At 42.2% G+C, this 18,639-nt stretch overlaps 1 protein-coding gene across 6 annotated transcripts in view; it reads left to right on the top strand.

The window, feature by feature from the left end:
• Positions 1 to 18,639, top strand: part of RNF144A (ring finger protein 144A) — a 163,032-nt gene that overhangs the window by 26,265 nt on the left and 118,128 nt on the right. The window contains exon 3 of one of the 6 annotated variants that reach the window (XM_078350017.1): positions 143 to 18,361. The exons of the other annotated variants lie outside the window; for them this stretch is intronic. The gene's annotated coding sequence lies outside the window, so the exon portion shown is untranslated. The remainder of the gene's footprint in view (positions 1 to 142; positions 18,362 to 18,639) is intronic. 6 annotated transcript variants of the gene reach the window in all.

The following is an 18,639-nucleotide window of genomic DNA, read 5'->3' as shown; positions in this document are numbered from 1 at the left end:
GATGTGGCCACCGTGAAGGTTGACATTTGGAGCTTCCCTCCCACTTCCTCTTCCATTCCTTGGAAAATAAGCGCATTCACATATATGTTTATTTTTTAATCTTAACTGGAGCATATTAGGATTATTGCATCTTTCCTTGCAGTACACTTACTGGTCTCGATACAGACTCCTCGCGGGTGAGGGAGACATTAAAGTACCCTGGAGAAAACTCGCCATGAGGCCACGTGGAATTCTGTGTTCTCTCTGTTGGCCATGCCCACCTCACAGGACGCTCTGTGTGGGAATCTGTCTCAAAGTCCAATAACTGTGAAGTGGCTTCATATTCAAAAAAGAGTCATGGTGAAGTGGCCTAAATACTAGAAAATGACATTCCGGCACGTGCAAAGATGTTTCTTAATGGTTAGGATTTATAAAGAGAGATGGTTTTCGTGGACTATAAACCAGCCTCAATTCAGCCCTCTATGACTGAAGTAGTTAAATCTGAAATACAAGTTTTTGTTCTGTTCTGTTTTGTTTTGTTTTTCCCAAGTGGAAAATATCAGTGGTTTAAAAAGAAAAGAAATCTTTGGTTAAGAAACTTGGCCTTGACCATCACTCAGCCTTGAGACCGGCCACGTCTGGGGACCTACAGCTTTGTGTGGCCGGCTCATTGCTGGTCTGGCTACTTAGCCTTTAGGGCAAAGGTCATTTTTAAAGCATGAACCAGAAGCAAAAATGTCGATACCTGGCTCTAGTTTCTCATGGTTTCAGAGTTGCTGACGTGGATAAATGAGCAGTATTTTTAGAAATGGAAACAGAGATGCTGTTCTGAGATGCAGCGGCTGATGGTGTGAAAATCCGTCCTGACAACCATATTTTCCACATTCAGCTCAGTTTCAGCTTTCTGGGGTTTGTTTATTTTTGTGTTTAAGCGCTTCGGGCCATGTTCCTCCATGTACTGTGCTCTAGGCTACTATGTGAAGTCAGTCTGTTGCTGGGTCAGTCTTGTTTGAGCCTTCCCTGTGTTTACACATGCCATATCGGAGGGGCAGAGAGAACGCCAAGTGCCGGTTTTCTATGATAAGACAGACGTCTCTATGTGCAAGGTCTTATGCTTGAGGCCCCGAGGATAAATGAGAAGACACAGGCTGACTTCTGTTTGTAAGAATGTGGTTTCTTTTGTTGATTTTTTTTTTTTTTTTGAGTAATGTTGACAAGCTGAGGATGTGGAATCCACTTCCCAAAACTTGAGCATGGGCCAGAGTAAAAATAAGACAATGAGAAATGGATGCCGATTGTTAGAAGAATTCTCACAACCAAGACAGTTTTGAGTCTGCTGTGAGGAAAGGAGAGGAGGAGAACTTGGGCCCTCGGACAGCAGGACTTGGGGGGACCCTTAGAGCCTGGAGTCTGAAGATTTGTGGTTGGGAAGAGGTCGAATCTGTCTCCTGCGCAGGGAGAACCATTCAGGTGTGCCAAGGATAGTGATGTGATTCAAAACAAAAGGTTCCTGGATGGTCGATTGAGTGGTGGTGTGCTTCCGGGATAGAGGGAGAAGATTCAGTAGGAAATGTTGGGTCATGAGGCTTAACAAAAACGAATGTATTTTTGTCCTGATTTTAAACATACAGTTTCTTTTGATTGTTCCCCAGAATTTAACAACAGAGTTTCATAGACACATGCATATACAATAATGAAAAAAATATCATGCCTGCTCTCAGACTTATAGCTTCATAAATAACTTCTAATTTTAGTTCCATTTAACACTACTTTATTAAGTATTAATGAGAGCACCATAAGTATCTTGCCTTTAGAATTTGTTATAAAATGGGCAACATAATTCAGTCACCTCAATCTTGTTTTAAGCCTGACCTTACTGATTTTAATAATCTGTTTTATGAGTTGTGTTTCATGATTTATCTCTCAGAACTTTAACCATTATTTTTCCTTCTTTCTCTCTCTCTAAATATATATGGTATAAATATAATACATATGATTGTATGTACATAAATATATGGTCATTGTAAAAACATTTGTTTGAATTTAAAGATAAGGTGAAACCTCTTCTGGTAGAACATAAGTCTGATCGATTTGATTGATAGTGAGAACCTCCGTTGTTTCTCAGGTTATTAGAATGAACTGTTTATACAAATAATATTGACAAACATGTAACTGAAGCATTTTTAATAAAATCACATATTGAGATTTTTTTCAAGCTCGTTGTGAGTATATTAACTTAAACAAGGTGCCTCTAAGGGAAAAAGTAATGAGTACAGTTATTTATAAAGTCTTAGTATAGTCTCTTGATGTATTTCCCAGAAATTGGGACCTGAATGACTAATGTCTTGGTTGCACATTCTTTGCATATCTGGTGGTTCCCAAATGTTTACTTTTGCGGGAAGATCTGCTGATTAAGTTGTCAGCTGATCACTTAAAGTTAGTTTTTCTTTTATTACTATGTTATTTTTGGCATATACATAGAAGTTCAAAGACTTGGGTTCCATTTTTACAACATGTCTTCTAGTCCAGCTGTGCATGTATGTGAACAAAGTAGTGAAGTTATTATAGCTATAAAAATGGAAAATTGGAACAAAATTGATCTTGAATTGAGTCTTATTACACATATATGTAATATTTATCTGTAGATATGCAAACTTTAAGAGAAAAAAATGCAAATTCTTCTATTTTCAATAGAAGTTTATTTTTTAGATTTAAGAAATATACATTAATTTTATATTTATCCTGTTTATATTAATTGTAGAATCATTACAATTGCAGTAATTTTTAATAGTAGAAACCTTATGGTAACAAGCTATTTCAAAAATTAATACTTTTCTTAATTTTTAAAATCAGTAAAATGTTTCTGCTAATAAAATACAGACAGAATCCTAGATTACATTACATGAAGTAAAAATTATGTCAGGAAAATAACAATGGTAATATAGTTTCAGAGAAATAAAGGAATGCTTTAAAATTTCTATCCAAGAAGAAAGTTTCTACATATATAAAATAATGAGAGGCCAAAAACTGACATTGACTTAATGTGAGAAGTAGAAAAGTTCCTCTTCAAAGTTTCTTTTCTTTTTTAAGAAAAATTCATAAGTGTTAGACATAATAGTTTCTTTTAAACACTTTCTTCAAAAGCCTTCTTGCTTTTTGCTAGGAGTCCTATCCTACATAGCTGTTAGACATGCTTACAGACATGGACGGCATTCTATGTCTTTGTACTTTAACCAAGATGTCTGCTGGACGTGCTCACAGGCATATCCCAGGTTGCAGCCTATGTTTCTTCCTTATTTGGACTTCCTTTTTTTTTTGCTCTCCATTGCTTTTACCTGTTTAGAAAAAAGTTTCAAGTTTTTAGCCAATCAGGTTTTAGTTTAGATTGTGAGGTCTGGCTCCAGCCAACGGAGATCAGACACAGCAGTAAGGACAACCCCAAATGCATAAGAAATAAATATGTCTGCTTTCCTTTGTTCATTGTACTCTAGTGGCAAGATTGCTAACAGAAGTACCCTTTCTGCAGGAAGTAAAAAGAATTGCTTTGCTGAGAGATCTTTTGTCCCAGTATTAATTTTTCTTTGTGGCACCAAAAAAAAAAAAAAAAAAAAATTATACATAACAACTTATTTTTTAAAAAGTAGTGCGCCAGAAGTTACATCATTTTCAACAATTTGTAGTTCTTATGAAGTTTTCTGATGGCAACTGGGGGACATGCAAAGGGCCTGAGCAGTTTTAAAAAATTATTTTAAGCCATATTTAAGCCAAAAAAGGGGGCAGCCTCCACTGCAGGCCACACAGAGCAGATGAGAGGGTCAGTGGGAAGAGGTGGAGCTGGAGAGTCAGAGAGGCCTGGCTCTTTGCCATCCTGCCCACATGATCTGGACAAGCCATTTCCTCTCAGAGCCTGGATTTCTTCATTGTACAATGGGAATGGCAGAGGCTCTCTCTCAGGATCAGATGTGTTGAAGGGTGGGGAAATTGTTCATAACGTGTAATCAACATTCAGCTATTAGTCACTCACATGTTAGCTATAGATTAAGAACTAAAAGCACATGAAATGACCATGTGTAGGCCAATCTAGGTCCTGAGGGAAGAGGGAAGGAGGTCAATGTGTGTACCTGGTGCAGCTATGCTAAACCATGGAAACTCAGCAGATACAAACAAGATACCAGAGAGCTCCGTTGCTCCCAGCTGCAAGGAAGACTAGGTGTTGAGATGGTCTACATGTTTTGTTCTCTCAGGGGAGAATACTCTGATGGTGCTGCTGGGCTGAAGGGATTTGGGAGATTCAGATCTGGCTGAGGGATGTCTTTTGTTCACAGCACAGAAAGAAGGGACAGCCTTAGAGGAGGTTGATTTTTATTCTCAAGCTCCTGGAGCCATGCAAGTTTGGATCCTGCCCAGAGGTCTAGGGATGCATGAAATGACACATGGTTGCTGCTGACAGCTGTCATTTATTTATCACTTTGATGTTTATAAGTGAACTTCCATTTGCATAGTTATTTTGCCAGCTTACACAAGGCCCCTGTGAGCCATAGTGCCTCCTGTCATCCAACTGAGAAAAAGGCTGAACAAAGCTTGCTCAAGATGAGGCAACGGGCCATTGGTGGAGTTGGAACAAGCCCAGGATGCTCCATTTTCAAGTCTCGCTTTATCTTTCTGCCTGATAAAAGTTTTGGAGGGACCCTTAAGAGGTGACTTTTAGCACCAGGAAAGCAAGGGAGATTAGAACATCTTGGAAAACATCTTGATTCCAAATGGAAGTGATTTAGGATTTTAAGATCTGGCAGGATCCAGATGGGCTTGGGTGTGGTGAGAGCGGAGTGGATCTTTTCTGAACACCCGTGTTTTGGAGGAGCCATTTTCAGGACTATCAGCTGGTATTTTATATGCTTCAGAAGAGAACCTGAGTACCAGAAGTAATGGTGTCCAGCCAGCTGTAGGAGGAAGCACATACTGAAATCGATGAATTATTTTGCAGAGATTTGGAATGCCACTGTGAAGTCCATTGGTGGATGAGGTCACTGGGGGCAGAGGAGAGGCACCACTGGGTTCTGGGGTGTCTGTCCATCCCTGAAAGCGTAGGCCATGCAAGATGACCACATGGTGCTTTTGATCCTTGTCTGGGTCCTCTGGGTCCGCTTTGTCCAATTCAATTTGAAACTTTGGTGCAGGCTAAAGTCAGCTCCAGAGAGTATAATATTATCATCGACACCTCCCAGAAAGCAAGTCTAATGCAGTTCGAGGTTTGGAAGAATCCGAATGAAGAGCCTGTTATTTCTCTATTACGTGAGTAAGTCAACTGAACGTGAGCATTAACTGCAAACAGGAGGTTTATATATAAATTGTTCCAGGATGGAGGAAAAGAATCATATTTCTGAATCTCTGAAGAGAGGGTTAGCCTGGGGAAGGCATTTCACAGTCCTTTTTCTTTTTCTTTTTTTTCTAAGGAAATCAATAAACTTCTGGTAGACTAGAGAATGCATTGAAAGACGTGATCCAAGGAAGGTTCTCATACAGGACAGGAATTAAAGGATATCCTCCTTATTAAAAGGATCATGAAATCCACGGACTTTGAGAGCTGGCCCTGGAGGCAGTCTAGGCCTTTTTAGCACAGAGCTGAGTCCCTGACAAAAGAGACAGGTGAAGTGAGGAGGGTGTGAACAAAATCCAGGACTTCCATTTCAGAGACCTGCACTCAGTCAGGGTAGTTATGTGTCCTTTAAATTCATTGACAGGTCAACATTGGATTTTCAGGATTCATTCAGGATCTGTCTTTGCTCTTAATCTTAACTTTTGTATTTGAGTTCTGAAAGTTTTCTAAGGAATTATTTAGTTAAGTAATTACAGATAATTTATTTTAAAAATAAATATATATACACAGTAAAATTATTAAACTACAGAGAGTATATTAACTAAAAATTTAAATTCTCTACCTTCTTCCCCAGAGAAAAACTATGATCATCACCATCATTATTATTAATTTTTATTTTTTGATTTACCCCTCTAGAAAATTTAGGAGGGATAAAAAGATACCCACCTTTTAATGAAAACAGGATTCTGCCATATTATTGTTCTAAGCATTGCATTTAAAGAGGTGTATTCAGTAGAAGTTGACCTGTGGAAAACTTCACTATGTAAGTTTTGAAGCATAATTAATGAATATCCATTAGCCTATCTTTCAAACAAAAGCATTGTAGATGTGAATGGTGCTCCTATATCTTGCTGCCCTGGCACCCCACCTGTCCCCGAACTACCTACTAATCTTCCTTTGCTATTTCAAGCATTCTTGATTGCTAAACCTTGTATCCTGTAGATCAGTTTAGAAAGAATTGATATATTCTGTGATACTGACTTTTCTCATCCATGAACTGTGTATCACTATCCATGTATTTATGTCATAAACTTCTTATTTATTTTGTACTTTTCTCTAGATATATGCCTTACTTATCTTTTGTTGAATTTGCTCCTAGTACCTTAGTTTCTTTTATACCTTTGGAAATGGAATCTTTGCTGGAGGGTATAAATGTAATTACCTTTTTGACATTGATCTTGCATCCAGTCACTTTACTAAACCTTTGGTATTCTTAATATTTTGTCTATAGATTCTTGCACATATAATGTATTTTATAGATAATGAAAGTATTGTTTTTTCATTTTCAGTTCTTATACTTTTGATTTCTTTTTGTTTTCATTTTTGCATTATAGCCCAAGGCACATTGCTGAATTGAAGTAATAGCAGATATTCTTTCCTCTAGCCTGAGTTTTATAGGGAACCAAGAATATGTTTGCTATCATATTTTTCTAAATGTCCTTTATTAGGCTAAGGAAATTACCTTGTGTTTCTAATTTGTAGAGTTGTATTCTATGTTTTTAATCATAAATACATGTTGAATTTCATCAAAGACTGGTTCCGCACCTATTAAGAGGACCATGTGGTGCTCACTGTTTTTATTATGTTTTATTACACTTACAGTATGTTCAAATGTTCAATTCTCTTACACTTCTAAGATAAATCTAGCTTGTTTAAATGCACATCTGACACACATCTGGATTCTATTTGTTCATATTCTGTTTTAAATTTTTGCTTCTTTACTCGTGAGAGAGTTTGGCTTATATTTTTTCTTTCCTTAACTGTTTTTGTCTGATTTAAGAGGGAGGTTTTTGTATTTTTTCCCCCTATTTTTCCTAATTCATCAGACGATTTTGTGTATGATTTGTATGATCTGCTGTTGAAATTTTGGTATTACTCAACTGAAAACAAGACCTAGTGATTTCATTGTAGGAAGATTTGTAATCAATTTTTTGTAAAGTTTGTAAGTTTATTTATACTTGTGTCTTCTTCAGTCAATGTTCTTAAGCTATATATTTATAAATACATATATATATATATAAACTAAGATATATATTTGCATATATTTATATATATAACAAGAAAAAACATTAAAAAATGAACAAATAGTATCCAGATGTGTAGGATAGAATCCAGATGGAATCTCACTATGCTGCCCAGGTTAGGTTGTATTTCTTTAGGAGTGTGTTCATAATTCCCTGCTTTTCAATTTGATTAGCATAAAATTATTGACAGATTTTAAAATCTCTTACATTATTTGTTACAATTGTTATTTTTTCTCCCTCAGCCAACCTGCCAGATTGTTCATTTATGATGATTTTCATTCTTGACTTTGTCGACCCCTCTGTATTGTAACTTAACCTTGTGTTTTATCTATTTTTGTTTTTGTTTGTAATAGGACTTCTTTTGCTCTGAGTTTGGTCTGTAGTTGCTTTTCTAACTTGTTCAGCTAAAAACAGCTCAATAATTTTTAGCCCTGTTGTTAAAATATAAACATTTAAGATTATACATTTTCTTCTCAGGGCCGGGTGCAGTGGCTCACACCTGTAATCCCAGCACGTTGGGAGGACAAAGCAGGTGTATCACCTGAGGTCAGGAGTTTGAGACCAGCCTGGCCAACATGATGAAACCCCATCTCCCATCTCTACTAAAAATATAAACAATTAGCCAGGCATGGTGGTGGGTGCTTGTAATCGCAGCTATTTCTAAGGCTGAGGCAGGAGAATCACTTGAAGCAGGGAGGCAGAGGTCGCAGCGAGCTGAGATTGCGCCATTGCACTCCAGCCTGGGCAGCAAGAACAAAACTCCGTCTCAAAAAATTTTCTTCTCAGTACTGCTTTAATGGCATCTCATAAGTTTTCTTTAATAATATTCTCATTAATATTTAGTTCTACATGTTTTTAAGTTGCATATTTTTCTGCAACCCATTATTTAATTAATTTATTTATTTTGAGACAGAGTCTCACTCTTGTTGCCCAGGCTGGAGTGCAATGGCACAATCTCGGTTCACCGCAACATCCGCCTCCCGGGTTCAAGCATTCTCCTGCCTCAGCCTCTCAACTAGCTGGGATTACAGGCACCCACCACCATGCCCAGCTAATTATGTATTTTCAGTAAAGACAGGATTTCTCCATGTTGGTCAGACTGTTCTCGAACTCCTGACCTCAGGTGATCTGCCCACCTTAGCCTCCCAAAGTGTTGGGATTACATGCGTGAGCCATTGTGCCCAGACAACCCATGAGTTATTGAGGAGTCTTTCACAATTTTCAAACGTGGGGAATCTTTACATGATCAATATCTATCTTAACTGCATTGAGGTCAGAGCACCTGGTCCATGTGATACCCTTTATTTGAAATTTGCTGACTTGTTCTTTATGTCCCAGCATAACGTCAGCTTTTGTGAATCTTCTGTGTGTTTTTGAGAAAACTGTGAATTCCTAGTTCATTGGTTCTGGGTTTTACAATCTATCACATCAGGATTGTTTACAGTGCTTTTCATATTTTCTACACTTTTACTGGTTTTGCATGTTTGCCATTTTATAGCAATGTATGGTGAGTTTTCTCAATGCGGTGGTATGTTTGGCATTTTTCTCAGGAAGTCTGTTCTTTTTGCTTTGTATATTTTGAAGCTATTTGATGTATACAAATTTAGAATTTTCTGGCTCCTTAATGAATTGAGCCTTTGATAATATATTACCTTCGTTTTCTCTAGTTATGCTTTCTTCTTCTTCTTTTTTTTTTTGAGACAAAGTCTTGCTCTGTCGCCAGGCTGGAGTGCAATGGGGCGATCTCGACTCACTGCAACCTCCACCTCCTGGGTTCAAGCCATTCTTTTGCTTCAGCCTCCTGAGTAGCTGGGACTACAGGCACGCACCACCATGCCCTGCTGATTTTTTGTATTTTTGGTAGAGACGGGTTTTACCATATTGGCCAGGCTGGTCTTGAACTGAAAGCCTATTTTGCCCGATAGCTTTCTTTCGGTTGGCATTTTTCTTGATCACTTTTCTCCATTCTTTGACCTCTGATTTCTCCAATTTCTTATGGTTTTAGGTATATTTATCTGTTTTGAAGATTTAGGTTTACCATTTCTTTCTTTTGGGTATCAAGTTTAATCCATTTATTTTCTATGATCTTTAATACATTTGAATTTTTTCTCCAGATAATTTTATGCTGTTTTCTGTTTTTTTAAAGCGTATTTGTTTTTTTATATTTTTACTCCTTTTTTTTTTATAATTTGGAAGTTATACATTCTGTTTCTCTTCTCTCAGTAGTCACCACTGATATTTTTCTGTGTTCACAAAAAGTTAAAAAAAAAAAGTCTTGGCTGGGCGCGGTGGCTCAAGCCTGTAATCCCAGCACTTTGGGAGGCCGAGGCGGGTGGATCACGAGGTCAAGAGATCGAGACCATCCTGGTCACCATGGTGAAACCCCGTCTCTACTAAAAATACAAAAAATTAGCTGGGCATGGTGGTGCGCGCCTGTAATCCCAGCTACTCGGGAGGCTGAGGCAGGAGAATTGCCTGAACCCAGGAGGCGGAGGTTGCGGTGAGCTAAGATCGCGCCATTGCACTCCAGCCTGGGTAACAAGAGCGAAACTCCGTCTCAAAAAAAAAAAAAAAGTCTTAACTTCTCAGTTCCTAAAAACTCTAAAAGCCTTAGAACTCTGTAGTGACTTACAGGTTTATAAGCTAGGATGCTTATTTATTTTTTAGTTCAATCTGTTTTAACTGGGCTTTATTTATTTCCTGGTGGAAAGGGGCTTTGTAGACTCTAATTCATCATAATGAGGGAGGTGGATGTCTGCAATTTGATTTTTATTGCTACTGAAGACCTGGGTGGCCCTTTCGTTCAAACCTGTTTCATCATTTGGATGGAGCATCAAAGAGGCTGGGACCTCTTCACTGATAGGTTTTTCATGACACTTAGATTTTCAGTTAATAGGCACAACGGATTTTCAGTGTAGAAAAAAATATTTCTAAATTCATGCACGTAAGTCTAGGGCTGTGTGACACACTTTGCAAATGTAGAAGGAACAGAGCACTGGTAAACTTAGCTGTTATCAAGTTGATATTCTAGATTATTTTCATTCTATAATTTTTTAACTTTATTTTCTATAGTAAACATATATCAACATTTATAAGATGACCCATGCACTACCTTATCCAAGAAGATAAGTGTTATTCTTAAAAATAGACACCTCGAGGTGGGTGGATCACGAGGTCAAGAGATCAAGACCATCCTGGTCAACATGGTGAAACCCCGTCTCTACTAAAAATACAAAAAATTAGCTGGGCATGGTGGCACGTGCCTGTAATCCCAGCTATTCGGGAGGCTGAGGCAGGAGAATTGCCTGAACCCAGGAGGCAGAGGTTGCGGTGAGCCGAGATTGCGCCATTGCACTCCAGCCTGGGTAACAAGGCGAAACTCCGTCTCAAAAAAAAAAAAAAAAAAAAAATAGACACCTCTTTGCCCTATTTTTTTCTGTGTGACTTGAAATTTGGGGACAAATCAGGATTCATTATCAGACATGTTTATTAGGGTGTCTGCAGCACAATGAGAGAGCTTGTTAGGGTAAGATCGGAGACTTTTTTTCTTTTGATTGTTTTACTGTAAGGTAGCACTGTTGTGTCCAAATATGAACGCTTAAAGGAAATCATAGGGATCATGCAGTGCAGAGTTTTCAAAATTTTGGGAGTAGTTTTGTGGTGATCCATTTTCCAATGGAAGTCTTATGGAAGCCCAGTGTCTTAAAAATAAATAAAAATAAAATTCAGCTCAGGCCCACATAGGAGTAAGTTTAGGGCACCTGTGACCCCCATCAACTAAGGCTTCCCTCCATGGTTCTCCTCCACGAAACCCACAAGACCATCCCTTACATGTAAGGCTTTCGTGTTACAGAGGAGTGATCAGAGGCCTGCGGGGTCCCAGGGCTGGCCAGTGGCTAGACAAGTCTGTTCTTCTCAGCCCATTCCAGTCACTCCTGCCATCCTTGTTTCACCTCCACAGCCAAATAGAGTTGCTCCTTTATGCAAAGCCAGTTAGGAAGTGTCTGGTGCATTTTCTTTCTTAATTATTTCTTTTAAAATCAGCACTGCGTCTAGATGTTTTGCTTGGATGATCCCCGATTTTCCTGCCAGACTTGCCCTGTCTGTTGTGCCCCGGCTCCGTGCCTGCAGCCGGCTTCGTTGGTGTCTCCCAGACTGGCAACGCCTCTCCAGTGTCCCAAAACAGGGATATGGTGACAAGAAGCCCCATTTTAATGGCTGTCTTTTGTTTGCTTCAGGCCCTTTGCTGGTCTTCTAGCTGTTGTCACAGAGGGATTGATTCTTTTCAAGGAGACAGACCACATGCTATTTCTGTGCTGTAAATTTCCAAAGCTGCTTCTCTGTCCACCTCTCCAACCACACACTGGAACGAGAAGTGTGTTTGCAGCTATAATCAGACACTTAAGTACCAGTTAAATTCAGGGTGAGTACAAAATCCGTACAGCTCCTGACTCTGAAAGAGGCTATAAAAATATTATAACATGGCTTCAAGCCCTCTGGGACCTTTAAAAATAAGGTAATCCCTCCTCACCCATTTAAAGCTTATTGGGGGTTCTAAAATAGCCCAGATTACATGTTAAGGGACTTGTCTGATTCATAGAGGATTGTGTCAGACACTCAGGAGTCCTGGCTGCCGACTGGCAAATTCTTTTCTTGTTTCTGTTTTTTTTTGGTGGGGTGTTTGGGATAGGACACACAGTTATAGCTGCTTACTTTTCCGTAAACTTGAGGCTAATCACCTTTCTCTGTATCCAGTACACGGTGTGTACCTGAAATGGTTGTGAAATAGTCAAACCAGAGAGTCAGCGGTGCCTCCAGAAGAAGCAGCTTTCAGCTCCCTAATGTCATGTGTGCACCACACATCTTCGTGGATGTCATGTCTGTCCGTCATTGCATAGATCCCCATGGCAGCCCCGTGTGAAGTAGGGCAGTTCTCAGTAAGCCAAATCACAGATGATGATACTGAGGCTTTATGGCACCGTGGAGTGGTCCAAGATCTCATGAATTTCATTTGCAGTTGGGTCTTGAGTCTGGGTCTCTTGGATCTTAGACTGAGATTTTTGTTTGCTTGGCTCACGGCTCATCTCGAGTCTGGCTTTAGGATGCTCTGTTGTAATCTAGTGGCATCCTGGGACACTACTCAGCTTCCATGGAAGAACAACCTGCATGCTTCCGGGAGGCTTGGCGGCTTATAGTTCACCCCCTCACACATTATCTGATAAGCTTTCAGCACATACGTATACTCCGAAAGATATGCAGGGCGCTTGCAAATTATCACTTACCTGCAGCAAAGTTCTGACTGCTTTCCTTGCCTCAGACTGTAGAAAATCACGCTGAAATGACATGCATATGAAAATGCTCTCTGTGGAAAACTCCCTCAGTAGTTCTCAGGGCATCAGGAACAAAGTGTGGACTCTTCTCCTGAACCTGCAAGGAGACCTCTGGCCTGGCTGCAGCCTGATTTACTCTCAGGCCCCCAGCACACTCCAGCTGGAAAGTAAGGAATAATTGGTGGTTCTAGATCACCATTTGGTGGCGTGATTTCTCACTGGATGTTCCCTGCCCTTGGTCGAGTGTCTGCAGGAAGCTGTTCCTGAGAGCCCTTCTGACTGAGAAACCCGTCCTCTGGCCCGCATGCTTGCCTCTGTTGAATCCTGCGTCCCTCTGCCCTGCGTGTAGGGATTTACCAGCTGCGTCTGGGCCCTGAGCTCAACCTTATGTCTGCTTGGTGTTGAGAGTGCTCAGAGGTCAGAAGGAAGTGGTAAATGTTTGCTGAATGAAGGAACTGCATTTTTAAAAGTTCCCTTTTGCATTGTACATGCGTGCAAAGTGTGACTGGGGGAATGTGATTGTGTGCAGGTAAATGCTGGATGTTGCGCTCACTCAGAGGGAAACTGGTTGACCTGATGTCCATCTTGACACTGACCACACCAAGTGCAGAGAGCCCACTGCATAGAGGCTGCTGTGGGATTGGCGGGGGGATGGGTACCCACGTGGTTTATGTCTGTGTCTCCTCCAAGCAACTCTGCACACTTTTGCATCGAGCTGAGCCTCAGCAGGCGCTTCTGGGATTGAATGACACTGTAGTCTCTCTGAATACTGGGACTTTAGGTGCCCTCTGCTCTAGACCTCTGCTGAGATCCTAGAGGACACTGAAAGGCATTTCTGAGACTTACCTCTTTGCAAATGTTTTTATTTTAAGTAAAAGAAAGTGTCCCTTTTTCCTCCTACCCTTTTCCAATCTTAGCTTCTATATTGCCTTGCAGCGACTGTGGGCCATCACTAGCTCCCCGCCTCTCACCATTCAATCTCAACATGTCTGTTTTTTAGCAGCTTGATGTGAGGTTCTTAGCTTTCCTTCTGGGGGCTGCAGCTGAGGCTGCCTAATCTTGGATGTGCCCAGTTAGGCAACGACAAAGTTGGGTGGAGGAGTCGGGATGGAACTCCAGGGAAGCAGATGGATCTCCGGAGGGCTGCTGTCACATTGCGCTGGAAGGCGACAGATGGAAGCACACAGTCGTCTGCAGCCAGGCTGTCATGCGCAGCCACCACGGGGCCCCGGGCGTGTTGTCTCCTCCTGGAAGGTGGAACTTGATCTCTGCTCTTCCTGGACTTAGCAGCCCCTTTGCAGGGCTCAGCTCTGCGCTGGTGAAGGAACAGAAAGCAAAATGGAGTGATTGGAGGACACAGCACAGTAACTCAGCCACCTGCCAGGCCAGACACAGAACAAACGCAGACAAGGTCAAGCCTTCCTTGCTTTCCTCCCCTTCCCCCAGGTGACCACCCAGTTTGGGAGAAAAAAAGGGATGTTACATTTTAGGTAGAGCAGCTGATGAAAGTTCTCAAGTCAGATATCTTAGTGATTCATAGCCCTCTCAGCATAGACCTTGAGCAATAACCCAAGTGTGGCCCACTTCTGTCATTCTTGGTGGAGCTCGGGCTCCCTCTGGGAGTTACAAAGGTTGGGCTGTCACCAGCATGCTGAGCTAACGTGGCAGCTTCTCTCCTGTGTCATGGTGGGGAGTGTGTGGGATGTTGATGTACAAAGCTGAAGAGGGTTCAGTATCCGTGATTCTGAGGGACTGTCCACGTGACTGTAATGGATTTCCTGGAGGGTCCCAGGCTGGCTGCCTTCCCAATCAGACAGTTGCTCCTGTGGATCCCACAGGAGGAAGCAGAGGAGGCCCAGCCCGGCTGTGCTCACGGGGCGGCTCCCCCACGTCTGCTGGCACCATGTGTAGACACAGAGAGCAACACGTGTGCCACTTTCCTCTTGTGCGTTCTGTGACCCTCAGGGCAGGTGGCCTTACCGTATTTACAGAATACCGTAATTACAGAATACAGACACAGTGACAGGGTTAAGCCATAGAACATCAGACCCTATGGGGACTTTAACCACTAGTAGGCCAGGTGTTTACAGGATGCTTTTGTTTCTGCCACAGAACTGTCCTTCCCCCAAATCAAATACCATGTGTGAATGAGCTGGGATGGAGGTCTCAGGGTCCCTTTGCGTCTACCCTGAATCTCTGTGTGGTAACTGAGGTGCTTCCTGGTCCCATGCGGGCCTGCTTGTTGCCTCCAAGAGCGGTCAGTCCAGGTGCGCAGGCGTATCTAGCAGGAAGGCCAGGTGCTGCATGTCCCTTGCCTCCGTCCCCGTGCAGGGCTCACTGTGGACATTTCTACTGCCTTGTTTTGTTTCGTGGGAATCAACTCAGATGTCACAGGAGCCCCATGGGCCCCATGGCTATCAAGAAGCCAGAGCCTCCCCTTCATGCCTCCTCGTTGTGGTTGCCGCCTGCGTGCCAAGAAGGATTAATTTTGTCACACAGAGGACACTGGAGGATAACCCACACCACTGGCCACTTCTTTGAAATACTTGGAATTATGTTGTGATGTGTTTCTGTTAAACATGAGGGAGCTTTAGTTGTGTGTGTTTTTTCCTTTAAGCAAATGTTTGAGAGCCATTTTGTTCATGAGTTTCATGCTGACTTTCAATAATGAATGACATTATTTAGAGAACCGTTGTTTATGGAGAACCCCCTTCGACAGGCAGGGATGGGCATTTTACACAGGTGACCTGGTTCACTTCTCACAGCACCTCATGAAGAAGGCGTCATCCTCAGCTTATTTTGTACAAGAGAGAACAGAGAGACAGAGAGCTGAAGCTCAGCACTGCCAGGCTGCTCTGTGGCCGGGGCAGACTTAAAATCCAGGTTTGCTTGACGACGCATCCCACCCGGTCTCTGGTGCACAGTTAATTCCACTTGTAGCAGGTCGGGTGGGTTGTCTTTTCCTGGGCAATTTTGTACATCGAAGCGATTTTGTACTCTCTCTGGGCCAGTTCAGCCATAAGCTCCCACATAGCAAAAAGCAAATGTTAGGCGCCCTCCAGTGAGCCATTATTAAGAAGCTGCCATCTTCCTCACAAACCCACCAAGGGGAGTTGAGGAGAAGCCGTGGGTTTGTCTCACCTGCAAGGTGCCAGTGGGGTAGGCTGTGTAGAGATCAAGGTTGAGACTAGGCCCTGCTGAAAGGTGCTTGGACACTATTCCAAAGCGTCTCTTTTACCCAGTGGCTCCCTCCGTGGTGCATTAGGTCATCTTGTAGGTGCAGCGTGAGGTCCAGTTGCTGCTCTCCATTGTTGGCTCCCTGACTGCCCTTGGAGCAGAGAACATGTGACACACCTGGTGAAGTACCCCATTGATTCATTCCAAATAACCTCCTCAGTGAGAGGACAGGGCCTCCGCATCTGTGTGGCCAAGTCACAGCTCTGGGTGTGAGGCTGGTGATCTGATGTGTCAGAAACGCGCCAGCCTGTCTGCAACTCCAGGGAGTTCCGATCGCAGGGTCTCAGGAGGCCTTGTAACTTTCACGGCTTGTTCTCTCCGTGGGGCACTGGGGCGTGGCCAGGAGTCAGAGACCATAAAAAGGAAGCAGAGAGATTGAAAGGTGGGATGGAAGTGAAAGTGGAACATGGCACATTGGCATGATTATTTAAAAGTTTATTCGGAAAACAGGGATCGTGATGTACATGTGCGTGTGCACGTCCAGATAGGAGAGCTCCTGCCGGATGTCTTAGTTCGTTTTCTGTTGCTGTAATTGAGTACCTGAGACTGGGTAATTTATAAAGAAGAGAAATTTATTTCTTGCAGTCTTGGATGCTGCAGTCCCGGATCAGGTGACCTCGTGGGTGGGCTGCTGGTGGGGGCCTCATGCAGCATCACAGCACAGCAGAAGGCACCAGAGGACGAGGGGCACAACACAAAAGCGAAGCGGCTTCTGTAACAGACTTCCTCTCATGATAGCTGTTCCACTCCCGTGATAGCCCATTATCCTGTGAATGGATTAACCCAGTCATGAGGACAGACCCTTTATAGCCCAGTCACTTCTTAAAGATCACGACCCCCTGATACTGTTACATTGAGGATTAAGTTTCAACATGATCCAGAGGGAACACACGTTCAAACCATTGCACTGGAGCAGCAAGTGAAGTTCCCAAGTCCCCCGGATTCCCTGGGACTTGTCTATACCAAACAGGCATTTTGAGCTCAATCAAGGGGTTACCTGTACCTGCCCTCAAGGAGATCATACAACGTTGCTCCATGTTACTTCCTCTCTGTGGCCCGTTTTCCTAAGATCCTCCCAGCCCTCACATTCTGTGATTCTAAGAGTGAGAAATTCATGTCTCACCCCTAGTATCTGGGAGGATATTTCTTGGCAACGAAGACCATTGGAAAACTGAAGGAAACATGGGTGGAGGAAAAGTAAACTGTGTGTTTTGCCCTTTTGCTCAGTGAAGCCCTAAAATCCTCTTCTTTTTCCTTTTTTTCCTTGGAGTAGACTAGGGATAATGTCCACATAGACCCTTGTGCCTTTGGCATGGATTCTTTGCAACAGAGTGAAAACCTTCGAGGTTCCCAGATCAACTCTTAGAATCTGCCTTCCTCTCCCTTTTTTTTTAAATAGCCTAGCTGAAGGTGGCTTCTGATACTCAGAAGGCATACCACGAAGGGACTTGAGCTTTTCTTTTGTTAGAGAACTTGAGTCAGAGTGAGTCCACCTGAGCCCCTGGATGATACTGTTTTGTAAAGGCAGTGAGAGTGGCCAAGGATGTGTTCTGGAAAGTGATGGTCACAACACACAACCCGGAAAGTATAATGCCATCTTTAATTGAGGGAGAAATTCATCGCAACTCGGGAGTATTGGTGTGTAGAGAGAAGGAAATTGAAGTAGAAGAGCACTGACTTGCTCTCTGTGTAGATCAGGCACGTATTTCATTCCACCGTGAAGGTCATGCCAGGTAAATCTCGAGGCCCTTCCACACCTAAAATGTTCCTGGCAAATACGTGGGTTCCCTGGTGTGGAGGTGTGAGAGTTCTTTTCTCCTTCGCTGCTGACAGGCAGGTCTGCTGCGGTTTCAGGCTCACAAGTGGTTTGTTTACTTCCTTCAACATGAAGGAAGAACTGAAGAAAGTGCTGGCGGGTGCTTACTTTTGAAATTGGCAGTGAAGTGATTGTCTGAAGTCATTAGTCAGGATAATGCCAGTTTAAATTGTGTGTGTGTATGTGTGTTTGGTACTGAAGAAAGCTTTCAGAAAAATCTGCTTTGCTATTTGAAATACACCGTGGTCCTCTGGATGTCTTCCTTGGAGTTGGATGGTTTTTCTTCTTTATGGCTTTTAGTGTAATTTCTCTTTAAAACATGTAATAATTTAGCAATTAGAAAAGGAATAATTAATGCTTTTCTATTTTTAAGCCTGATGTTAAAGCAGGCAACTGAGTTTTCAGTTGCCTCTTCCTACATCACAGAAAGGTCTGTTGCTTCATAGCGATTCAACACATTGTGATTATACTTCCTGTCTCCAGCTCTACTCACATGTTATGGTGATAAGGATTAGTACAGCGACAGTATGACCAGGAAAAACAAATTATTATCTGAGGGGTGGAGGCATCTTATTTTCCAGATTGAATTCCTATAAAGGTACACTTTTTTTTTCTTAGGATGTGAACTGCTCTTTTGCAGACCAGCACTGAGTGCCTGCTGTGCCCAGGGCGCAGTGGGTAGAGTCCCTGGCATCCAGATTATTCGATACAGATCCAGCCTTAGGAGATAGTAACGTGTTTGGAGAGATGAGACATGCATGCATCCTAATGAGGCCATTTATGTTTTATTTCGAGAGCAAGAGGACGCTCAGAGAGGAAAGCTCTGATGAAGGGATCTCGCTGTGGATGACATCCTTGAGGTCATGCCTTCATGTC

This window comes from Callithrix jacchus, chromosome 14, assembly GCF_049354715.1.
Source record: "Callithrix jacchus isolate 240 chromosome 14, calJac240_pri, whole genome shotgun sequence".
NCBI classification, from domain to species: domain Eukaryota; kingdom Metazoa; phylum Chordata; class Mammalia; order Primates; family Cebidae; genus Callithrix; species Callithrix jacchus.
The sequence above is the reverse complement of the archived record's forward strand: the minus strand, read 5'-3'. Positions and strand labels throughout refer to the sequence as shown.